The 26,497-nt window shown below is 38.0% G+C and overlaps 1 protein-coding gene across 2 annotated transcripts in view; it reads left to right on the forward strand.

Moving 5' to 3' along the window:
- Positions 1-26,497, forward strand: part of ELAPOR2 (endosome-lysosome associated apoptosis and autophagy regulator family member 2) — a 171,753-nt gene that overhangs the window by 29,410 nt on the left and 115,846 nt on the right. The window contains exon 1 of one of the 2 annotated variants that reach the window (XM_072784374.1): positions 777-916. The exons of the other annotated variant lie outside the window; for it this stretch is intronic. The gene's annotated coding sequence lies outside the window, so the exon portion shown is untranslated. Of the gene's footprint in view, positions 1-776; positions 917-26,497 lie in introns of those variants that run through there. 2 annotated transcript variants of the gene reach the window in all.

Below are 26,497 nucleotides of genomic sequence, written 5' to 3' on the forward strand. Positions count from 1 at the left end.
ATGGGAATTCTAGAAGATTTGCTTCCTATTTTTATTCTTTTTGGAACTATTGTGTGGGGGAGGTTGGGCGGTTGCTTTTTTGAAGGCAGGTTTTTGGAATGGAGGTATCTATTCTTGTGACCATGCCTGTTCTATCTATTTTGACATTTGGAAAAGTTCTTAGAGTTGGCATTACTATTTGCTGATGATTATTCACCTTGTTTTCAACCTCTGCCTTCTCCTTTTCCATGGACATCAAGGACCCACCTTGTGCAGTTGCTGAGCAAGGTTACAGAGATGGAGAGAAGATAGGTCCAGTGTCTCAGGATAGCCATGAAATCTGGTGTGGCACATACTTTAATAGGACCAATTCTTATGTAATTGAGTAAAGCAATTGGAACATTAACTGTAAGTTATGAGAGCAGTGCTCTGTTTTATATTTTGAGTTCCCTTCCTTGCAAGTCTTAAAACTTTGTGCCTGAGAACTTCATAATTTTATCAGTGCTGAATGGTCTGATTCTGCAAACAAAGATACAGATTGAGGCTAAAATATTCCAGGACACATAAATACCAAAATGCAGAACAGTTTCATTTTAAACAAAGGCTTTGAGAAATGGTGACTATCTCTCTACTTCTTGAAGGTTAAGAAAGAATTTTCTCCTTGTTTGCTTTCATTAGTTTAGATTTGTTTGTCTCAGGTTTCAGTTTCCACTGTGAATCACTGAGCACAGAAAAGGGCACACCACTAATTTAGGAAAGACCTGAGCCTGTGAAGGTAATCACACCTTCGGAGAGAGATTTGTTGCCTGGAGAGGAAGTGGCTGCTGTTATTTCCACTGCTTTAATTAAGAGACTGGCTAATGCAGACCTGTTGACTGATAAATAACCCACTTTAGGAAAACCTATTGTGTAAAGAATTCAAGCTGAAATCTGAAATGTGAGTATATTATCAGTAGAAAAAGATTTTTCTTTTTTGAAGGATTTGAAACAGGCCTTTAAAAACAGCATTGATATTTTTTATTAGTGAGGGATTAAATTGTTGAAAACCCTGTAGGCAGAGAGGAGCAAAGACCTGGGGTTAAAATTGGTGTCAGAAAACTTATAGGCAGGTCATTTATTTGTGTCCACTGACACAAATTGGATACACAGATACAGTATTGCCACTCTCAACTGATTTATTAGCCTATTTTTTTTTTTTTAAATTTTATTTATTCATGAGAGACTCAGAGAGAGAGGCAGAGACATAGGCAGAGGGAGAAGCAGGCTCCCCGCAGGGAGCCTAATGAAGGACTTGATCCCAGTACTCGGGATCATGACTTGAGCTGAACGCAAGCGCTCAACTGCTGAGCCACCCAGGCACCCCACCAATTTATCAGTCTTATGTGTGGTCCTAGATATTTTATTATTATTTTATTTTATTTTATTTTATTTTATTTTATTTTATTTATTTTTTATTTTTTGTGGTCCTAGATTTTGATAGAGAATGTTGATAAGGATTATTTTGATAAGAGATTAAAGCCAAAAAGGTATTTTTGTATATATTGTAAAAATACTTGCAAAAATATAAAGATAGACTTTGTAATAGACTAGAAGATTATTTCCTGGTAACAGAAATCTGTCATTCTATTAACATGCATGAATACTTTTATAGTATGGTGTTGATTTATAGTCATAGCAGTTACTTTTTTTTTCCTGCTTTTTTTATAGCTTTATTGAAATATGATTTATATACAAAAAAGTATATGTATTTAATGTAGACAATTTGATGAGTTTGGACATAAGCATACATTTGTTGAATCACCACCGTAATTAAGGTAATGAATCATCTCCAAAAGTTTCCTTGCGTAGAAGTTACTTTCTGAAATGAATCAAAGAATGTACAGTTTATATGCAGTTTAGTTTTACTGTTTTCTCATGTAAATGTAATTCTGTATTGTAGGAACCAAGAGCTATCTAATTATATTCAGTGAGAAAAAAAGTTTGCTAATTTCTTATATTAAATGATTGCTTCATGTAAATCGGTATTTGGATTTTAAAATATACACCATGTTTGCTTCACTTCATAAAAAAAAAAAAGTTGTAGTTAATGTTTTTACCTCCATGTTACTTGTAAATCACATTATTGTGACCGTAGTTTTGAATAGAGCAGAAAATGTGTGATATTGGAGTGCTTGAAATTCTAGAAATAAAGCTGTGTTCAGCCATTATTTTTAGCTTCTTCTTAGAGCTATGTTTTAACCAAATCTAGTATTACCAAATAATTATTTGGAAATGTCATTTATTTAAGCATTGACACTTTTACCATATGTATTTAATTCTTGTTTTTGGTGATAATTTTGATCTGTAAAGTTGCCACAGAGACTGAATTAGCAAATACTGAACCTTTGCTCCCAGTGGAAATACAAGCTATTCTGGTTAAAACATTTTAATTAGCTGATCAAAGCATAACCTTGTGTTACTTATGTTGCCATCAAAAGACATCTTGTTTAATATACATTGTTAACTCATTAATATCGAAGTCATAAGCAAGGACACTATAACTCACACTTGAAGGAAGCTTATCTAATACATGTGTTTTCTCCATAAGTCACATCACAACCTTTAGCACTGTGCTTGGGGCCATTTTAAAAGGTGAAGTCATCCATATATAGCTAAAAAAGTGCAAAAACCTGGTGCCCAATATGCTGCCCAAAGGAAACTTGTGAGGGTGTGAGAGCTGAAGCAAGAAGGTAGAGCATCGTCTTGTTTGACCTCAGCTGGGAACACCCATGTTATGTTGGGTGACTCAATTTTTTTTGCCACTCTGGGCATGCCTGTGAATGATGGCAGGAGCACCACAAGTATTGACCTTGGGGTTACAAGTAAGTTTTAGCAAGTAGAAAAATTTGCAAAGACAGCCTCTGCAAAAAATAAGAATTAACTGTTTTCAGAAATACTTTGAAACAGTTCTAAAATGAAATAGAATTGAACATAATTCAAACTTATCTTGATGCTATAGGCTCATCATTATGAAGATGCTTATGAAGGGAATTCAGCATGAATTGAGGATCTGTCACTGCTGCTCCTACTGTGTCTGACCCCACACCAATGTCCCCAGTGGTCCACCACTGTCTTCTTTACCCCTCTTCCATCACCCCAACCCAGATGCTATTTCTTATAATGGCAGCTTTAGGTACCTAACCCCTTCTGGCCCTTTCTTCCTGCTCCTAAAGCAGAAGACCACACTTACTGAATGGTTAAGAATAGTTTTTAGATCTGAGTTAAACTCCAGATAAGATTGAGAGAGAACTATAGAGTGTTTGTGACCATTACTTCTCTTCTGACTCAGAGGCTTATGTTTTGTTAGCATGCTGCTTTTTACGATGTGCAGGATGATTCAGAATGGCAGAGTTTTTGCTATTAGGTCAGTGCTGACCACCACTCAAGCTTAGGTTAATTTAACATCTTGAGCTTTATTTCCTTTTGGGATTGTATATAAATTGTGACAGAAAGCAGACTTCTTTTGGCCATTTTTGCATACATTCCTACATATAGGTACATCATCTTCATTTTGTAAGGTTGGATGCTGATATCTGGAGACACAAGCTAAATATCTTAGAGTACTAGCAGAATTGAGGAAGTCTGCCAAATACTTTTGTGTTCTATGTTTGACAACACTGTTACCACATTTACAGAATTTTGTGTTTTACTTCTTTCTTTTTCAGGCCAGCTTTAAACTCTTTAATGGTGAGTTTTCTAGAGGATTTTTTAATCATTAAAAATTTTGGGTTTCAGTTTAGTGACCTACTCCCTGGTCTCTTCAGCAAAGGCAGGCTGTATGAAACTTGTTCCCTTCTGTGAACAATTGCAGATTTAGAGCTACCTCCTGCCAAAGGACCATTTCAGATATGACTCTTGTTATACATTGTTTATGCCAATTGGAATGTTCTTTTAATTCCTGCTTATCTAAGATTTAGGTACTATCATATTTTTGTTGCAGTGCAGTATCTGTCCGAGTATTATACATTGTTAATGCAAAAATGATGACTAGCTCAGGATAGAAAGACATGATGTAATCTCATAAAAACCTTATAACTGCATGTAAATCTATACTGTTGAATATTGTAGCCACTAGCCACAAGTGACTACTGACCACTTGAAATGTGTCTTGTCCAAACTGAGATGTTCTGTAAGTGCAGAACTCACACTGGATTTAGATGATTCAGGACAAATAAAAGAATCTAATTTTTCATTAATATTTTATATGCTTAAATATTTAGATGATAATACTAACTCAAGATATATTATTATAATTAATTTTACCTGTTTTCACTCTTTTAATGTGGCTACTAGAAAACTTAAAATTACATATGTGAGTCATATTTGTAGTTTATATTCTGTTTTTTTAAGGATATTATACAGCTGGTATCAGTGTTATGCTAGATATTTAAAATGTATAACCCTGTCACTTATTTCTTTTCTGATCTTTTCCTCCCCTCTTTTGAATACACCTGTTATGTTGTTCTATTGGGTAGAAGGTAAAAAATATAATACTCTTGTTCAATGATTAACTCCCTAGTGACCTACATTTCTCATCATAGGTGTGCGTATACACACACACACACACAGACACAGACACACACTTTTGTAAAAGTTCCCAAGATATAAAATTAGTAAAAGTTGAGTAATATAAGACAATTTACATATATATGTATGTTTACATGGTGAAGTTAAGCTATATATTTACATGATGAAGTTAAGCCAATTGGGAATTTAGAGAACTCACCAAAACTGAAAAAAATGTATTGAAAATTTACTATAAGGAGTTTTGGAATAAATATCAGGAATCCTTGCTCAAGAATGAGTTCTTTTGAAATTTGTTACTGTCAGTCAAAAGAACTGAATACTACTAGGATTAAGAATTTTAAAAAGCTGAATGCTATTTTCCAGTATATAGAGATGGATTTACTCCAGTATATGTTCTGCTTTCTATTATTTTGCTTAGTATAGCATAAAGGACAATTTTTATTTGCAAACTTGATTTGTGGCAATATTTTAATTACTAAATCCTTTATTATAAAAGCAACATTTTACTCATGTGAATTTGGACAATGCAAATATGTAGATAATAATTTTAATGTGCTTAAAATTTGAGTCTCAATTTGACAATTGAGTCTCTACTTTTAGGCAGCGGTGGAAATCAATCTCTAATATTTGCTGGTGAATTTCATATTTGATCTCATGTGATAGGTAAAAAAAAGTGTAATTAAAGAAAAGGCTCGGTGCAGCCACTCTGGGAAACTGTGTGGAGGTTCCTCAAAGAGTTAAAAATAGACCTGCCCTACGAACCAGCAGTTGCACTGCTGGGGATTTACCCCAAAGATACAGATGCAATGAAACGCCGGGACACCTGCACCCCGATGTTTATAGCAGCAATGGCCACAATAGCCAAACTGTGGAAGGAGCCTCGGTGTCCATGGAAAGATGAATGGATAAAGAAGATGTGGCTTATGTATACAATGGAATATTACTCAGCCATTTGAAATGACAAATACCCACCATTTGCTTCGATGTGGATTGAACTGGAGGGTATTATGCTGAGTGAAATAAGTTAATCGGAGAAGGACAAACATTATATGTTTTCATTCATTTGGGGAATATAAATGATAGTGAAAGGGAATAGAGGGGAAGGGAGAAGAAATGGGTGGGAAATATCAGAAAGGGAGACAGAACATGGAAGCCTCCTAACTGGGAAACAAACTAGGGGTGGTGGAAGGGGAGGAGGAGCACTGGGGGTTATTCGATATGTTGGCAAATTGAACGCCAATAAAAAATAAATTTATTATTAAAAAAAAAGAAAAGGCTCATCCACTTTCTGACTATAGAGGGAAACAGTATACTCTGGCTCAGGAATAATCTTGATATTATGGTTTTTTTGTGTTTATCCTTAAAGAACTGTTTTGACTTTTTAAAAAAGACTTTATGTATTTATTCATGAGAGACACAGAGAGAGAGAGGCAGAGACATAGGCAGAGGGAGAAGCAGGCTCCTTGTGGGGAGCCCCATGCAGGACTCGATCCCAGTACTCAGTCAGGATCATGACCTAAGCTGAAGGTAGGCGTTCAACTGCTGAGCCACCAGGCTTCCTGAGCTGCTTTGACTTTGACCATTCTTCTGAACATTTTATAAAGGTGTCTTTTTTGGATTTCTGTGTTCCATGGGATTGGTTTTAGATTTTGTTATTTCTATTAGACAAAAAAAACGACTTGACACAAAATAATTGATAATTTTATTTCTTGTTCATTGCAACTGATCAGCTTAGATGCTTGTTTGCGCTGTTTTTTCTGTGTGCTGGGTCAGTGCTCTTTGAAATGCTACCAAGTTAGAATAGTTACCAAGTTAGAGGTCAGTCCTTATTTAACTGATGTTTTTATACTTTTTTGGCAAAGAGAGGAGAAACTTTAAAATTATGTTTTGCCAGTTTTCTTTCCTTAATAACTTGATTTTATTAGTGTTCCCTTTCCACCATTAACTGTCTCCTAAGCCTCAACCAGGAATATTTATTCTCTCATTTTGTTAGGAGGCCTGGGTAATTGCATCTGTTAAGTTAGAAAGTTTAGGTTTCTTCCTTCCATGAATAAAATGTTATGGTTATAGATGAGAAGATACTCTTGAAGATGAATGGTTTCTGAGTTCTTTTAGTCCTACTCATTGCTTTATGATGCTTAAGAGTAATACCCACTATTGAATGCATATTTAGGACCACTGCTAACCTATACTGTAATTGTAAATTAAATTTATTTTAATTAAATTAAATTGAATTAAAAAAGAGGAGGAGGTGGGCAGCCCTGGTGGCTCAGCGGTTTAGCACCGCCTTCAGCCCAGGGCGTGATCCTGGAGACCCGGGATTGAGTCCCATGTCAGGCTCCCTGCATGGAGCCTGCTTCTGAACCCTCTGCCTGTGTCTCTGCCACTCTCTCTCTCTCTCTCTCTGTGTCTCTCATGAATAAATAAATAAAATCTTAAAAAGAGGAGGAGGTGCCTTCTGTGTGGGCAGAGCTTTCACTGTGTCCTGGTGACCTTCATCAGTGCAGTGAAGGGTGCATATTTTGGTTCCATTTATCTCCTCCTTCTCAGGATATGTTTATGGTGTTCAAACTGCACAGCCATGCAAGGATTCCCTAAGGAATACCTTACATATATTATCTAATTTAATCTAAAAGACATTTCATATCCACCCAAACATTAAGTCCAACTACTATTACTTATTTTACTGGAAACATTTCTTTTTATGAGCACTTAGAATTTTAATTTCCACAAATGAGGACATTGAAATTCTGACATGCCAAATGACTTGCACAGTGACTGGCTGACTAATGGCAGAGCTGGGGGCGCGGGGGGGAAAGGAGTGTCACTTCTTGATTGATGTTGCTCAAAGTCTGTGCTCTTATCTTCTATCACCCAATTTCAGTACTAGTTTTATGGCTAGAATTTAAGAGAAGTAAAGATAGACAAGTCATAAGCAAGGCTTGATGTGTTGGTTACCAGATGATAGAATGTAGTAAGATTTTTGAGAATCCATGAGTTTTCATGCTTTCTTGAGTTTGACAGCTTTGAAGATTTTTTTATGTAGTAGTTTATGTAGAATTTCCACTGGCTTTATATTTATAGACTGTAATGGTGCCCGTCTATGAGTGGTGTGGATAATACTATCTCTAGAGAAATAGTAAATACAGTTGTAGAGTGAGCCTCTTCTCTGTGCTACTCTGAGATTCATCTCTCCTGTCATTTCCTAAAAACAGAAGTTCTTAGTGAATTCATATTTTAAAAGTTCATATGGCCTTCAATAGAAATGTGACAGAAATGTTTAATAATATGTTGTTTAGCTTTTCCCAAACAAAAGTGAGAATATGGGTAGCCTGGCCCATACGGCCTATCACTTTAGTTCTGTGTTAAAATGAACACAGATGAAAGTTATAGATAGTGCTTCTGATATAGTTTGTTCCTACTCCCTACTTTGGAGCTTTATTTTGCTTCATTCATATCTGTAAAATCAGTTTATCCTTACTTGAATCCCAGTTTTAAAGATTTCCAGTTGCAAAGCTGACAGAATCCTTGGCAGAGGTGGAATATATCAAGCATCTTGATTTTAGTCTCTCCTCCACACCACCCTCCCACTGTACTGGTTTATAAGAATGAAAACTACAGATCTTCCTCAACATAAGGAGGTATTACGTTCTGATAAACACCACAAATTTAAAATATTGTAAGTCACAAATGCCTTTAATACATCTAAGCTACCAAACATGATAGCTCAGCCCAGCTGAAGTTAAACATGCTCTGACCACTTATATAAGCCTGCAGCAAGATGCTCCAACACAAAGCCTATTTTATAATAAAGTGTTGAATATCTCATGTAATTTATTGAATACTGTAGAGAAAGTGAAAGAAAGAAGGGCAGTATGGGTACAAGATGGTTGTAAGTACATCAGTTGTTTGCCTTTGTGATCCCAAGGCTGACGGAGCTGGTGCTCACTGCTATTGGCCAGCATCATAATAGAGTATTGTACTGTGTATTGCTAGAAGATGGTTTATATTGAATGCATATGGCTTTTGTGCCATTGTAAAGTTGAAAAATCCTAAGTTGAACCATCCTAAGATGGGGACCATCTGTAGCTGTTTAATGACTATGTCATTATTAAATATTAAATGCAAATTTTAGTGCAAAGTTTGACAACAGCTGCAGGTAAGGATTTTGTTTCTGAATCTGGAAAAAAAAGTTTTGGAGAAATGAAGTACTTTGAATTTGGGCCTTTTCTTTTTAAATGATTTTACTTGGAAAGAACCTTCAAAGGTAGTGTTTATAAAAACAGTTTTATACACTGAGGTTTTAAAGGGTGTTCTTTTTAAAGCTTTCCTAGGTTTATTGGAGGAAAACCATAAGAGCTCATAAATCTGCACAAATACCTTCATTCTATTGTAGAGAGTATTAATAGGCTGATTTCAAGATAAATTTATAAAGCACTTTGTGAGCACACTTCATGCTTATTAGCTTGCTTGATAACCAGTGGTTATCTTGACCTTTCTTATGGCTGAGGGTGAGAAGACCAGAGACAAGTTTTAGGAACACCAATGGGCTTTTTCTGCCTTGTCTTGGTGCACATCTGTTTTCCTGGGCTGTTGGATTAGCCTCTGGCCTGACTTTATGCGTGGAACAAACATTTCTTTCCCATTCTTCCTTATCCCAAAGCACTCCCCTGACCAAAATTACATTCCTACACCTTTGACAATAAAAGCTCCTGTAAGCTCTGTCCTCAAACTTCTAGTCCTTTTCTCTTTCTTTTTCTTTCTTTTTTTTTTTTTTTTAATTTTTATTTATTTACGATAGTTACAGAGAGAGAGAGAGGCAGAGACACAGGCAGAGGGAGAAGCAGGCTCCATGCACCGGGAGCCCGATGTGGGATTCGATCCCGGGTCTCCAAGATCGCGCCCTGGGCCAAAGGCAGGCGCCAAACCGCTGCGCCACCCAGGGATCCCCTTTTTCTTTCTTTCTTTGTTTCTTTCTCTCTTTTCTTTCTTTTCTTTTCTTTTTTTTCTTTTCTTTTCTTTTTTTTTCTTCTTTTCCTCTTCCTTCCTTCTTTCCTTCATTTTGTTTTTTTTTTACTGCTCCTTTCATACCCTACTCCCAAGCCATACTGTCTCTCACAGTTCTTGTAGTAAGTACTACAATTTGCTCTTCAATAAGTCTCTCCATAATGTTCCTTCCATGTGGGACACCTTTCTGCTCTGTTCCCTACTTCTTTTCTGTTTGTTGGAATCTTGCCCATAGATTAAATCTCTCTTCCCTGTGTGAAGCTACGCTGGGATCTCCTGGGCAGAGGTCAGTGTTCTCTCTGCTTACCAGTACAAGTTAGAGTTGGACTGTCCTAATGATCCTGGTTTACTCTTGCATGCTGATTAGTTGAATTCATGTCTTATCTATCCTATGATGAAGATACATGCTTATATCGTAGAGGTCTCTTTTTTATCATCAAAGCTTAACAGAAATTGGAGATATATTTTTTGATCAAAGAATTCAGATATGTTCTCTTTCCTTCCAAATATCCTAAATTCAGTGTACTACTACTTGTTATGGGTTGTTTGTTTTCCATTTACCAAATGGTAAATAGCTTCTTTATGTTTCTCTGATTACTTTTTCTTATTATCTTAAACTCACAGAAATGTTGCAAGAGTAGTACAAGAAACTCCTGCATAACTATAGCTATTATACAGATTCACTGTTTATATTTTGCTCTTAATTGCTTTATTCATTCTGTGTGTGTGTGTGTGTGTGTGTAAACCATTTGAGAGTAACTTGGAGTCATTGTGTTCCTTTCTAAGGAACAATATCATTTTTTGACGTAACCATAATATCATGTCAGAATCAGGGTATATTAATAACTTTATTCCTATCTGTCTATAGTTCATATTCATATTTCATCAGTTCCAGTAATGACTCTCATGTCAATTTTTTCACTAGTCCAATACACAAAATAGGATCCCAAATTATAATTTGTCATATCTCTTTAGCTTTCTTCTATCTAGAGCAGCTCCTCAGTCTCATGCTTTTTTTATTTTCATATTTCTGAAGAGTATAGACCTGCTATTTTGTAGAATGTCCCTTATATTGGATTTGTAAGATATTTCTTCATGATTAAATTGAGATGATATGTTTTTGACCCATAACACATAGTATTATATCCTCACCAGTACATCGTATCAGGAGATATTTGTTCTGGTATTGATGATAATTTAGATTGTTTTGTTAAGTTGGCCAGGACCTTCCATTAAAAGAATACTGTTTTCCCTCTGTAAGCAATTAGTTGTTTATTGGCCATACACTTAGGCTTTAAGAATATCCTGGTCCCTATCAACCTTTTACCCACTGGTTTAGCAACCATTAATGGTTTTCTAACATCAATATTCCTTCTGTGCTTATTAGTTCACCTTCTATGGAGGAGAAGGCCTTTCCTTTCTTATTTATATCAATATGGATTGATGGATTCTTCATTTAGTCAGTAATTTTGAGTATTTATTTTAATACACAAATTGGCTCTGAGCCAGCGAATCAGACACCCTTCAAGCGAGCTGCTGTGTCACTGTTACCTGTTTCATTTAGTTTTGGAACATTTCCTTACTTCCTGGCATAGGATGTTCTAGGCTTGTTGTATACTTTTCTATTTAGTCCTTGAATTAGCCTTTTCTTCAGGGAGCTTTGATTCCTTTAATTTTTAAAAAATATTTATTTATTCATGGGAGAGAGAGGCAGAGATACAGGCAGAGAGAGAAACAGGCTCCATGCAGGAAGCCTGATGTGGGACTCAATCCCAGGACTCCAGTTTCATGCCCTGGGCCGAAGGCAAACACTTAACCACTGAGCCACTCAGGAGGCCCCCTGATTCCTGTAAAAGAGGATGGGCTTTAGAAATTGAGATCTGGGAGTCAATCCTGTTTGTTTTACTGGGTGTCATGTTTTCTAGATCTAATTAGTAGACAAAGCTAGTAAGTGTGTGCTTGTGTTTGTGTGTGAGTGTGTGTATAAAATTTATTTCTGTATCTCTTTGTATTAAAAGCTACCAGTTTATATTGGTGACTTCTATTTCAATCTAAAAACACAGGGTAGGGGGCAGCCTGGGTGGCTCAGGGGTTTAGCGCTGCCTTCAGCCCAGGTCCTGATCCTGGAGACCCGGGATCGAGTCCCATGTCGGGCTCCTTGCACGGAGCCTGCTTCTCCCTCTGCCTGTCTCTGCCTCTCTGTCTCTCTCTGTGTCTCTCATGGATAAATGAATAAAATCTTTAAAAAAATAAAAATAAAAACACAGGGAATGCTCATGTTTTCCTTTCTATATTTGTAATTCCCTTTTCAACAGTGAGAAACATAGGTTCGGTTATACCCAGTTCATTTGCTCAAGTCTAGAATATATGGAAAGTAGTTTGAGAATTACCAGCCTCTACTCCTGTGAAAAGCAAACCTGCTAGGTAGAATTCAACATTTATTTACTTTTTTGAGGTGCAGTATACACATAATCAAGTGTATAATTCTAAGTGTGCAATTTAAGTTTGACACATGCGTGCATCAGTGTGACACATATCTGTATCAAGACAGAGGATATTTCTGTCACTCAAAAAACTCTCTTGTATTCCTTACCAGTTAATTGTCTTTCTATCCCTGCTGACAAGAGGCAATAACTTTTCTGACTCTTTTAATCATAGTTTAGTTTTACCAGTTCTAGAACTTTATGTAAATGGAGTAATACAGTACATTTTATGTGTGCGTCTGGCTTCTTTCACTTATTATGTTTTTGAGATTCATCCACATTGTTTTATATATCAGCAGTTCATTTTTTTAAATTGCTAAACAGCATTCCCTTTTGTAATTGAATCACTACTTATTTATCCATTCTTCTGTTGATGCACATTTAGGTTGGTTCTGGTTTTTTATCTATTATGATAAAGCCAACTGGCTATGAACATTTTTGTATAGATCTTTGTGGCATATTGTTTTTATATTTTGGAGTAAAATCTTAGGAATAGAATGGCTGGATAGCGTAGGCGTTTACTTACCTGCATTAGGAACTGCCAAACACTTGTTCTAAAGTGGTTGTTCTGTTTTTCACTTCCATCTGCAGATAGGCGTGTTCCCATTGCTTTACATTCTTGTCAACATTCTGAGTTTTCACTCCACCTAATTGAAGCCATTCTAGTGTAGTAGTGTCTCACTATGATTTTAATTTGCATTGCCTTGGTGGCCAGTGATGAAAGCACATTTTTATGTGTTTTGGTCATTTGCATATGTATCTTTGTGAAGTTTCTGTTGAAGTCTTGTGCTGATTTTAAATTTGGTAGTTTTTATTATAGAGTTGTAGGAGCTCTTTATTCTGAATGTGAATTTTTTGCCAGAAGTATGTTTTCAGAGTATTCTTTCCAGTCTATGACTTGTCTAATCATTTTTCTTAATATTATCTTTTGTTGAGCCAGAATTTTAAATGTCAATAAAGTCTAATTTACCCTTTTTCTTTTTATACTTGTTGCATTCTCATTGTGCCCAAAGAAATCTTTACCCTTGTCATGAAGATATTTTTCTATTTTCTTCTACAAGTTTATGGTTTTGACTTTAAATTTAGGTCCATGATTTATCTTAAATTAATTGTTTTATACAGGTATGATACTGGGGGTTAAAGTTTATTTGTTTATCCATATGGATATTCTGTTTTTCCAGCACCATTTATCCCCTCATTGGATTCCTTTGGCACACTTTTGGAAAATGAGTTGCCCATGTCAGTGTGAGTTCTCTGAAAAACCTTCATTACGAACATGACTTTGATTTTTATTGAGCTGCTTTATATTTTAAGCAGCATTCATAAGTACTCTTACTCATCTTTTATCTGGGGGAATTCGTTGTGGTTTGACCACCTTTTTCATCAAATGTCAAGATAAGTTGGCGTGTGATTTGCTCTGGGGCAAAGTCTATCACTGGGGCCTCACACATGTACCATTAGCTTCTCTCAACATTGTCCTTTTGTTGATATAGTAAGCTTCCTGGGTAGTTTCTTTTCTCACCCTACTTAAAAAATCAGAGTTTAATAATGCAGTAAGTCAGTCTTTCATTTTTATTAAAGCATTTGTGCCATGATGCTTATAGTAAATAAATAAAGACAACTGCCATGCTTCTCTTTTTTCTTTTGTTTTTGTTTTCATCTATTCAGCATGTATGTATTGAGCTTCTATTATAAGCTGCCTCACTGTGAGCCCATAGAATGAATGGCACTTGGCTTTTTGTGATCACATTTCAGGAAACTTTGGTAACATCTGAGAGCACAGACAGGGCTAAAATTTGCCATAGTGGGTACCTGTGCTGAGCTCATAAAATATGCACACACATGTGTATGTGCATTCCCCCTACTTCTTGGAAGAAGTAGGAAACTACTTTGGAGATCTCATCACTAGTAGCTCAGGGCTATTGCAAAGAGGAATCCTAGCTTTCCTTCTCACTGCTTACTGTTTAGGATTCATTTTCCTTAGCTTCGTGATTTTCTCATGTAGTCTAATATTTATCCTTTGGTGGAAAACGTGTAAAATTGTCTCATTTGTGTGTGTGTGTGTGTGTGTGTGTGTCTGTCTGTCTTTAAACCTTTCACGCATAGCAGTTTCAGGGCTTCCTCTGCTATTAATGTGTCCTATGGCTTTATGTAAGAATGTGCTGCTGATAATTAGGCGTGCAGCTGATGATGTGCTTCAAGTAGCAATCAGCCTGTGACCTTGATAGCGTGTGTTAGAAAAAACTGTGTTGGGTGACTGTTGTTATCTCTCATCCACTGCAGCTGAGCAAGAATAATGGCTGATGACAGGGCCGGCTGGCTCAAGGCTCCAAGGAAGAGGTACTTTCTGCAGCATCATGTGTTACAGGGGCCTGTCAGAGATGCTTAGAGTGTGTAGTGGGAGCTCCACATGGCTGACAAGGCAGCAGCATTATGTTTGAAATGTGGACACGTATTGAATTTGTATTAGCTTCTTTTGTAAAGCAAAGTGCAAGTACATAATGAAATAAGTAACGTGTGTAGAAACATCGATTTTTGTTTCATGCTGGTGCACAGAGGCCAGGCCTGTTCTCTGCTCTGGTGTTCAGAGGGGGCTGATCTTGAGCCTGCAGCTATTTTGCATTCGTTTTAGCCAAAAGCACATTCTTCCTTTGTTGTCCCCACCCATCCGGGACAGAGGGGCATCTGTTGTCATATCCATTATTTATCTGTGAGAAACAGTTTTACTTAATTATTTTCTCTGCTGCTGGAGGCCTGGCTTGGCTCTCTCCCTTTTGAAAGGATAATAGGACTCAATGCACTTAATACGTTTTAATTAGTGAGCTCATGGCAAAGCCAGTGCCTCACACTTAGTTCTTTAGATGGCTTTGTAGATAAGAACTTCTACAGCAAAATGAGCCTGGGAGCTGCGTGCAGGCTTCCTTAGAGCCGTGTTCAACTCCCACGGCAGCTGAGTGCAGGGCACAGTTTCTCAACACCCCTAATCCTCTCTGACCCTGCCAAAGTGGCAGAAACCGCTTTGGGGGCAACTTCATGGGGCCTCTTTGTATTGGCCCTTGCCCGGCTTTGGAGGAAAACTAGCTCTTTCCTCCAGCATGGCACAGCTCGTGTTCTGAAAGGCGTATTTAATGCTTTATTTTCAGAGCTCCAGCTCTTTATTTAAAACAAGACATTTGAACCACGATGCACTTTCGAATTCTAAGTTTAGAATCTTTAATGAATTTTGAAGTTCTGGAGATTTATAAGCCGTAATATCAGGAATCCAGGACCCAAGGAGAGGAGCCCTTGGCTAAGGATGGTTTCACTTGGGCTCTGCAATATTAGTCTGTCTTTGCTTTTATAAAAATGCAAGGCGGGGCCTTCCTATGTCCCTTTTCTCCCTTAACTTTCTTTGAAAATAAACAGGTGATATTTCTCTCTTGTCATGTTAACATGGGATTTTAAAACTTTATACTTTGGGACACCTGGGTGGCTCAGTGGTTGAGCATCTGCCTTCAGCTCAGGGCATGATCCCGCGGTCCCCGGATCGAGTCCCACATCAGGCTCCCTGCATGGAGCCTGCTTCTCCCTCTGCCTATGCCTCTGCCTGCCTCTCTCTGTCTCTCATGAATAAATAAATGAAAATCTTTAAAAAAAAACTTTATAGTTTCCCAAATTCCTTCATTTCATAATGCAGGTGATATTATTTTCTTTTTTTTTTAATGATTTTATTTATTTTTGATTATGAAATGAAGGAATTTGGGAAACTATAAAGTTTTTTTTTTTTAAAGATTTTCATTTATTTATTCATGAGAGACAGAGAGAGAGAGGCAGGCAGAGGCACAGGCAGAGGGAGAAGCAGGCTCCATGCAGGGAGCCTGATGTGGGACTTGATCCCTGGATTCCAGGATGACGCCCTGGGCAGAAGGCGGTGCTAAACCCCTGAGCCACTGGGGGTGCCCTGGTATTATTTTCTTTTGAGGAGCATAAACCCAGCCTCTGAGAGGCTAGCATTACCACCTAGCTGGTACCTACTAGGGCTGGAGGTAAGAATGTGTCTCACTCCTGATATTAAGAGTATCACATGGTGGTGTATAATAACCCTGAGAGATCCCCTTCACAGTTCTTTGCTCTGGAAAGAGCTCATAATTGGGAGCATAAGGAGATGCATTCTATAGATTTTTAGATCAGAAAAATGCCCTGTGTTGGCAGTTTCCTGAAGTGGTACCTGCCAAGGCAGGGCAGATATATAGAACATTTGTGACTCCCCATTTATTCATGTATGTAACAGTAGAAAGCCTCTGGGGGAGATTAAGGTTGTGATAATAATTAATGCTTTCCCTCCCCTTGGAAGAGCCATTCATCATGTTTCCCTTTCCAAAACCAAGCTCCCAAAGCCAGAGAGAACATCTGGGCCAGTGAAGGAGTGTGGTTCACTTCTCACCTGGAGTTACTGTTGACTGACAACTCACAGAGGTGGCTTGGGTATACTGGAGTGAAGAAGTAGGAGAGGACCATTTAAGTATGAACAAGGTGAAAGCATCTATTCCCACAAGCCAGAGCTTCATAACATCCTCTGGGACTGGAGGGTATAGGGGATCTTTTGTTTCAGGGACCTCAGTGTTAAGGACACAGTAATTGGTTGAGTGGGAGGCGTTGTTGGGCTTCCCTGGGAGATAGACCTCGGCTACATGCCTCATGTACACACCTGATGAAAGAGCATTCTGCTTGTCATTGCTAGGCCTAGAGGAGATGCCACCTCCCCCACCCCTACTACCCGTTAGTATCTTGTGTGCCTTTGTGGAGGGAACACTGCCTACACTAAGAATACCTGGTTGGTAGAAAGCTTCAGTATTTAGCATTCATATAGGGAGAAGAGGCCATGCATATGGCAACAATTATTTGTCACTGGCCTCAGATGGGGAAGTAGCAGTGGCCAGCAAAATGGGGTGTGCTGCTGCTCGGCAGCCTCCACCCCCTGGGCTTCTTCTTGCTCTCCTGAATATAGCCAGTATACGGGCCCAGAGGAAGGTGAGCAGGCCACTCCTTCCCTATCTCAGCCAGAACCAGTAACTGACAGATGCCATCTGTGTTAGAAGGGATGGACACCCTGGCTTTGATCTGGATTGAACTAATTTTTAAAGTAGAAGTGACTGGGAATGTTATTGGATTGGACTGAGACATCTCCAGTTGGCATGTTAGTTTGACCTTTACCCAACTGGATGAGATCCTTGACTTTGGGGTTGGTAGGATTTGGTGAAAAAAAAAAAAAAAAAAGCACAATGTTGAGACTCTTCAGCCAAATCTGACAGAACAGATCAGCTGTGACTTGCAGCCCTGGTGGATCACAGTTTACTCCATTAAGTTCAGATGTGCATAGAAAATAAAGCTGCTTCATTTTTCCTGATGGAATCTTCTCAATCTGTTTAACAACGTGTCTAGCTCTTCTGGGACTTGAGCTCAAACAAGTGAGCTTTAGACATGCCTGTCTCTCCACTTGCTTGCATACCCTCCTTTTTCCTCACAGTCATTTGGGATCCTGATTTGGTGTGCTTTCTTCTTCTCATTGGACCAGGTTTTCCTTTATGTCATTTCTTGGCAGAATGTTTTCCAGGAAGCCTAATTTATGTAGGAAAGCAATAAACAATCCACCATTATCCCTGTTACACATCTCATTTGATGCTACCCCAGTTCTGAACTACAGTATTTCTGTTTATAATTGAAGAATCTTTCATAGATGAAGCTCAGAGAGGTCAAGGAAATCTCCCAGGCTGCACATTTAGGAGGAGACAGAATTGAGACTGAAACCCCTCACCCCATTATGCTGCCCCCGAAGCTCCTCCCAGAACATGCAGTTGTTCTAGGTCAGCACTCTGCAGAGCACACTGCCAGAAATTCAGCAGTACAGCTGCTTCCTCATATGGGTCAGTGGATGATGTTTTGTTCCCTTGATTGAAAACATTGAAATAGTGGTGCTTTTCCTACATTTTTAATTAGCCAAGCTGAAGCTTGTGATGTAAACCCAATGTGTGAGGTTCATTTCCTATTGTATATTCTGTACAATACGTGGAATGTGGTTGGCACTTGCTTAGGTTAATAGCAAAGGCAGAGTAATGACAACAGCAGCAGCAAAATAAATGGCTGGCTCAGAACCTCCAGCAAGTCAGGGACATTGCAGGGCTGAGTCAGATGTGGAGTCTGGCTGGGCCAGTGAATGAATCCAGGCTGCTCTTCCCTCTACTCCTTCAGGCATCTCTGGAATGAATTATATTTACAGGATACCTTAATGTTCACTAGGAAAAGGATCCAGCAGCTTTCTCTTTCCTGGTTTAGAAAAATCACCCTTCAGTCTCTGCCTTGGAGGCAAGGAGGGGCTTTTCCTAAATGGCCCATCTGTGAAGCCTGCAATTACCTAGGAAGTGCCAGTTTCACCTCACAGCTTCCTTCACAAATGTCTCCCTTACTGTCTTTTTTTTTTTTTTTTTAACATGTAGTTTTCAAAAGGAAAGCACAGCCTTTGTTGATGAGTATTAACCAGGACAGTTTCATACGGAGTGGTGTTGATGGCTTGTATGGATCCTTGTCAAATGTCATATTTCGCTTTCGACATCTCACGCACATTTTGCCTTGCATATGGACAGTAACGTGTTCTTTGTGAGGTGAAGTGGGCTCTTGTGGATGTGTCTTTCAGATTCAGGAAGCTCCATCTGGCACTGTTTTTATTCTTGCATCATCTTTGCGAAGTATTACTTTATACTTGAAATTGGTCTGATCTCAAAACAAATGAAATAATGAGAATCATCAAGTGCATGGATCTTTCCTATGAAAATGCAAAGAATTTTTCCTTTGTGTTTTAGGCCAGCACATTTTTCTTGACCACAGGAGATCACATGGAGGAATAGAAATCCGTTCATTGTAATCTAGATTTGGCCTTTTAAAATACAGGTGAAATACAGTGCTAAAACTGAACAGAGTGTTGCTGTCCTAGACAAAGCTTGTTATTGCTGTTTTCCCTGGGGAAGCTTGGTGCTTTAGTAGGTGTTGTTGATAAAGCTGGATATGCTGTCTCTTGAAGCTGCTGCATACTTCTGATGAACAGAGCAGAAAGGAGACCCAGAACACATGATTGTGGGAACTGACCTAATTTTTTCTTCAAGCTATAATTTCAAATCATTTATATTCTTTACTCTGCATTTTATATGCTCAATTGATTTTTGTGGTTGAATAATCAAGATGGTAATTGATAGAATATATCATTTACTAAAATTAGTCAAAAGTCACCCTAGAGAGTTTATTGGTGGGGTATACATTTTTCATTTTAACTATTTCCCTTCTAGGGAAGGGTTCTTTATTCCTGGAGTAGAACAAAGCATCTGATATAGTGATTAAAACAAATGGTTTCCAAAAAATAATAGAAAATCAAAATACTGAATACCCTGCGTAAATCAAATAGGATTACCTGCTTGCTGTTCTTAAGCAGTCACACTATGAAATGCCAAGGAATGGCGATAGTGCCGAAGTAGGGGCTTTGTCAGCTGTTTTTTCTTGTCTGAGATTGACTAGGTAATCTATTACACGTCTTTTCTCCCTCTCTCTTCCACCACTGAAAAATATGGATAATACCAGAAGAGAGGAAATGGAAATGAAACCAATTTAGTATTTTTGTTGTTGTTAACCTCACTAATACGTAAGTACACTTAAGAAAAAAAATGTTTTTTAAATCATGAAAGTTCCAAAACTTTTCTCTTAACCACCCCTCTCCTTTAACTGTCCCTCTCCTACATTTTTAGCTTGATGTTCCTATTGGTTATGAGCATTAATTATAGTTGTCTTAGGTTCTTGGAAAGAAATCAAGAAAGTATGGAATCCTAAAAAACATTTAGTAAAATAGATTGGTCTATATATTTACATTTGGTTTATGAAAAATTGATGACAATCGTCATATATTATAAATGTATAGTTTCTTTTAACCTGAATAGAAGCCTACAAGGTAGGCTAAATGAGTAACTCTCAATAGACATTTGGCTGTATCTGAAGACATTTTTGATTGTCATTACCTTGGGGGAGGCTTTCCTATTGGCATTTGGTAGGTAGAAGTCAGGCATGCTGTTAAAACCCTACAGTGCACAGGGCAGTCCCCCATGGCAAAGAATGATCTGGCCCAGAATGTCAGAAGTGCCATTGTTTGTAGACCCTGTACTAGATCCACAGGTAGGAGCCCTGGATTTGTATTCTAGCTCTGCTACTCAGTAACCATCTGACTTTGGGGAAAATTGCTGGACTTCTGTGAGCCTCAATTTCTTCTCTGTAGAAATGCAGATAATGCTTCATCATCCACCATTTGTTTTAGTTTTTCAGTGCAGATCACTGTGAGCTAATGGGTGTTAAATGCTTTATAACTAAAGGAAGGCCATGTACAAATTGTGTGATAATTGAGTAAAAAAAAAAAATTGGCTGTGTTTAACCAGAATACTTTCTTGATAAACTCAGAATTTTCTGAATAGTGATCTCTTCAAGGTTAAGACTTGTACTTATGTTTCTTTTATATCCTCAAGTAAAATGCCATGTGTATAAAAGGAACATCACATTTTTGTTAATTACATATATGCATATTGTAGACCCTCCATTAATGAAAAGCTATCCTTTGGTTAGTTAGTCTACCCTTGTGTAGTACTGTTTGCTTCTGTCAGCTCCTAGGTGGATCTAGCTGCTCTAATTTGCTAGATGAAATGTTGATCACATACAATGTGATTCATATAAACACATATGATAGGCTTTTTCATAAACATCCAGTACCCATACTAGCTTATGAGGTTAGGGTTTCTGGAGAAAATCACTTTGTGGTACAACTGACTAGATGAACACTTGATTGAAAGACACTTCTGTATGTGGTGGGGATTTGGGTTTACATGTGGTGTAGAATGGACCCAGAAATATCCTTGGCCAAGTGACCATGGTGGGAAGGGACACTCATGACACTTCTTTAGTCAGATCAAGGATTTAGAACAATTCTGGAGGGGATCTGAATTTCTGGACTTGATGTGAAAGCCCATCAGCTATGTAGGCCCACTAAGGGCTTCCATGTTTTCTCATACCAATTGAATTACTTCTGCCTAATTTTTCCAAATGTATGGAGAAATAGGTCAGAGTTGTTAATGTTGAACATTAAATCATTCCTGGAACTATTTGAGGCTGGTTGTCTCTTGTGAGAGACAAAGGAAGAGCTCCTTTGGGCATAAAGGGTGAGCACAAGTGGAGCCTGGCAGCTTCTGATCTCTTTCTCAGTTGAAATCAGATTTAGCGTTATTTCATAAATCCCTGGAGAACTATAGTGGCTGTTCTTTATGATGGGCATCTGCATTCATTAAAATTTATGTATGAATACTGACACTCTGGCAGGCAGAATATTTTTTTTTAAAGATTTTATTTATTTATTCATGAGAGACACACAGAGAGAGAGACAGAGACACAGGCAGAGGGAGAAGCAGGCTCCATGCAGGGAGCTCGATGTGGGACTCAATCCCAGGATCTGGGATCACGTCCTGAGCCAAAGGCAGACGCTCAACCGCCGAGCCACCCCAGACGTCCCTGGCAGGCAGAATATTATTTAAATGTATTTCAGTTACTTGCCAGCATCTTTCATTGGACAGCAGCTTTTCAACAATTTGTCCGATACATTCCCCTTCACACCCTTTATTCTAAAGCCTGAAGCATGCATATAGAGTGTGAAACATGCAGGAATTTTTTTTCCTTCTTACTTATTGATTTAATCATAGTGATAGATAGCTAGTTGGAAAAATTAATGACAGGCTCAGAGAGAAATTTGTGAAGTGTATAGATAGCTCTAAAAGCCTTATAAGAATAAATGCTGAATATAGCTAAATTTGTGACTTTGAATATTAATATAGTTAATACCATTTTTAGAATTAAAAGTGTTTCAAGAGATAATTAAAACTTCTGACTTGTCTCAGAGTCTTGAGTGTTCTACATTTAGAGTATATCCGGGCGAATGCAGATTTGTGTGATGGTTAATTTTGTGTGTCAACATGACTGGGTCACAAAGTGCCCAAACTTTTGGTCAAACATTATTCTGGGTGTTTCTGGATGAGATTCACATTAGAATTGGTAGAGTAAGTAAAGCAGATTTCCTTTTCTAATTTAGGTGGGCCTCATCCAATCAGTTGAAGATATACTTAGAATAAGAAGTCAGACCCTCCTGTGTGTCAGAGAGGACTCCTACATGGCTGCCTTGATCTAGGACATTGATTTTCTTCCTGCTTTGGACTCAAACTGAGACATGAAGCCCTTTCTGGATATCGAGCCTGCCTAGGCTTTCATCAGAACTGCAACATCAGCTGTCCTAGGTCTTCTGCAGATCTTGGGATTTGTCGGTCTCCATAATTATGTGAACCAGTTCCTTATAATCTGTCTATATCTATCCATCTGTCCATGTATTTACCTACCTACCTACTTGTCTCCCTACCTACACATCCTATTTGTTTGGTTCCTCTGGAGAACACTGACTAATACAATTAGTGTTTGCCAGGGAATAGGAAGAGGGATAAGGAGTATGAGGTTTTCTTTTTGGGAGAGGTGATCTGAATGTTAGATAATTCAATAGTTGATCCAGTGATAGTTGTACAACCTTGTGAATATATTAAAAACGACCTACATGTACACTTATAATTGGCAAATTTTATGGCATATGAATTATATCTCAACTTTAAAAAGTTGGCTAGTCTGGAATCCATTAACCTGGGCCGCACCACTTCCTCTCTTGCCTGGACAACTGCAGTAGCCCCCTACTGGTGTCCTTGCTTCCCTGCATCCACTTCTATTTAGCAGCCAGTATGCACTTGTAAGAAATCAAAATTATTTCAAATTATCCTCCTACTTTAAACTCTTTAATGATTTCCAGTTGTACTGAGGATAAAATCCAAGCTGCACTTAAGGGTCTATAGGACACTATCTTCTGGCTTCCTGACTGTCATCATGCCACTCTTCTCTTGATTCTCAAAACTGTAGTCAGATTCACCTCCTTTGTGTTTGTTTCTCAACCTTCCACTTCTGTTTTTCTTCTGGGCTTTTGTAGCTGCCAGTCCCCCTGCTGGGAATGTTCTTTGGGCTCCTTCTCTTTGTGGCCAGCTCCTAATGCTGCTGGCCCTCTTTTCTTCCCCCTCCTTGACTCTTCCTCCCTCATGAGTATCTAACATTTCATCCTTCAGGTTGTATCATAAATGCCACCTTCCACAAACCTCCTGACTGAAATAGGATACCCTGTTTGTTCCCAATTTATATTATAGTCTCAATAATCTGTTATTTTAGTTGTTGATTTTTTGTCTCTAACCAGAGTGTAGGTTTCCCAAAGGCAAGGATCTTGTATGTCTTACTGTCCTTCAGTTCCCTCACATTTTAGCTCAGTGGCTGGTTTCATTATGGTTATGGGTTTGGCTCTGGGAGGCAGATGGCTGGGTTTCCCTATGCTATCATTGTGATCATGTTACTTGCACTTCATCTGTGAGAGAGGGGAATCTATCTTGGGTAACTGTTGGGAAAATTAAATTAGATAATTCGTAATTCATGTTACATATTTGGCACCATGCTTAGCACATTAGTAAGTGCTCAGTAAATTTTAACTAGTAACATGGTTTGTAATAATGGTTCAAAAAATAAATTAGTCCACAAAAATAGACTCCTGGGAAGAATTTCCTCTCCTGGCTTTTAAGTGTATTTGCTGGCTACATTCTTTTTCCTGAATCTTACTTATTTTATATTCCTTCTCTTGTTCCCTATCCCTAACCTCCTGAGGCAAGTCACTTATATTTTTATTATACTTCTTGAAAGAGGAAACAAAATCACCGAAGATAAATGGGTAGCCTGGCCTAACTGACACTGGTAGGATCAGGGTGGAGCACAAAGCAGATTTTAGCAGACCCAGCTGGGTGCTACATCCATTTATTCACTTCTATCTTCTTTGTCCCTGCTCAGCTTTGTTATGAGTCTCCCATGTTCTTCTGGGAAAATAACTCTACTCTAGGAATACCATCAGTTAGTCTAAACTAGGAGTCAGCTAACTACATAAAACCAAATCCAACCAGTTTCTGTAAATATAGTTGGAATATAGGTACTCTCTTAGTCTTTTGTGTACTTTCCATTCCTGCTACAGTGGCAGAGTTGAACAATTTGCTGGTGGACCATCTAAGCCAGTTGTGGAGATCTTCTCCCTTGCTAGTGATTAAAGGTGAGCGTGTGGTTCTATCCTGGCCATTGAGAAGCGAGGGGGGTGGTTTCCTTAACCATAAGAAAGAAAAATGGAAAAGATGATTCTTTATTCTGTTTCTGGATGTTGTGTTGTGTGGAGGTGATATGTGGAACTATTATAACCACCATATGGCCAGTTTAAGAATGAAGCCAACCCTGATAGAAAGGAAAAATGTTTAGGACTTGAGTCCTTGTGGACATCCTTGAGCCTTTGAATCTATCAACTTTGAAAGGTCTTCTACCTTGATGGCTTCATGTTAGAGGACAAAATTCAGTTTTCTTATTGAAACCAGTTTGAAAAGGCACTTTATGTTAGTTGCAGTCCAAGGTATTTTAACAGATGTGTTAGTACTTAATATGTTGGAATGAATGAATGAATGAATGAATGAGTTAAATGTTGGGCAGAAAGTATAACCTTCTCTCTTTTCCTTTTATCCTCAAGGAGTTGCTTGATGGACTGACTGCTAAGTATGTCTGTGAAACTCACATTCCTTTTTTGTGTTAGCTGAAAAGTTAACTTTTTCTTATCAACATATTCCCATTCAATTCCTGAGACACTAGTCAGGTTATTATCTTATTTTTTCTGTATTGACAGTTGAAACTGCCTATCCTCTGACTCCTGCCACCCAAGCTCTGTGACTGGAGAAATTCCTTAGAAATGTCTTTCTTATACTAAGGTATTAGGAAGCTCTAAATGGAAATTTTGTCATATTTTGGACAAGGATTATTTAACTAGTTCCATTTGTAAAAAGTATATTTGTTAATGGAGCCATTCTTCAGGGATGTATATTTTATTCATGCTTTGCCACCTCATTTAAGCATCAAAGGTGATTGATGAGGACCTTACACTAATTTGATTGCTTTTAACTTGCAATTTCGAAGGACCTGATAAATGACTTTGATTTACTCATTGTTATACTTCTTAATTCAAGAGAATATTTTACACTTATCTTGGCAACTCTCTCTGTGCTTGGAAGAAAGAACAGTCCAGTGTAGTTTCCCCATTTCCTGGGTGGGCATCTCATTTCCAGGATTTTCCATGTGCCCTTCCCTCTGTGTATAAAACAAAGGGATATGATTGACAATTATTAGAATCATCAGTATTCACTAAACTCCTCTTCTACTCTAGGTTCAGATGATATGGAGATGTAAACCTTAATTCTTGCTTCTATAAGAGATTAAACTTTGGCCAGGAATACAAGATATGTAATAAGAATGGTACAAGTGGAAAAGCTAAAGGAGAGCAAAGATTTTGATTTGGTATAGATTACATTGAGGTGAGGTATTAGGTGGGTGGGTTTGTATGGAGAGAAGAACTTAGCTGAATAGGAGATGTGTGTGTGAGTGTGAAAGGTGGAGAGAAGGAGGGAGAGGAGAGAGGAAGCGGGGAGGGAGATGGGTAACCGAGGAGGCAGATGGAGATGGTACATGGTGCCATTAGAGGTTAGTAATTAGACCAGTTTGGCTGGAATGTTTGGATTGTGTAAAAATTGGATTTTGAGAAGTCTTTGAGGCCTGCTTTATGGAGGACTTGGAATGATGGGCAAGTGGTTTGGATTATATTACAGTCTTAAATCCATGATTGTTTTTATGAACAATCCTGATTTATAAAAGAAAATGAGAGGCAACAGCATAATCCTAATTTAATATAAAAATAGTTATTAAAATCAGAGACTTATCATTGTTAGTAAATAATCAACTGCCTTCCAAATATTTGTAAGATTCCCTTGATTTTGTAATAACAAAGATGGGTGATTTTCTTCCCTCTTTTGAAGTTTACGCAATCCCAATATTCCAGCCCAAATGATCTAATTACTAACCTTTGAAGGTACCATGTGTTCATCTGCCTCCTCTCTAATCACAGTCTTATATTGAAATAACTCACCATCTCTTGAATTCCTCCATTTGTTCTAAAGGGCAGGGCCATGCCTCATCTACTATTATATTCCCAGTGCTTATTGCATGGTAAGGGATCACTCTGTGGTAGTGGAAGTGAATTTAGTTCTAGGTTCCAGTCACTTCATTTCATAGGATTTCATTTATACTCTCAGTCTCCATAGTTTTTATAGTTTTGATATTTTTAAGATAATAGATGATCATGCCATTCTTTTTTTTTTACGATTTGTTTATTTTGAGAGAGAGAGAGAGAAGTAGACTCCCCACTAAGTGTGGAGCCCAACGTGGGGCTTGATTACATGGCCCTGAGATCATGACCTGAGCCG

The sequence above is a fragment of the Canis lupus genome, chromosome 18 (genome assembly GCF_048164855.1).
Source record: "Canis lupus baileyi chromosome 18, mCanLup2.hap1, whole genome shotgun sequence".
Classification (NCBI taxonomy): Eukaryota; Metazoa; Chordata; class Mammalia; order Carnivora; family Canidae; genus Canis; species Canis lupus.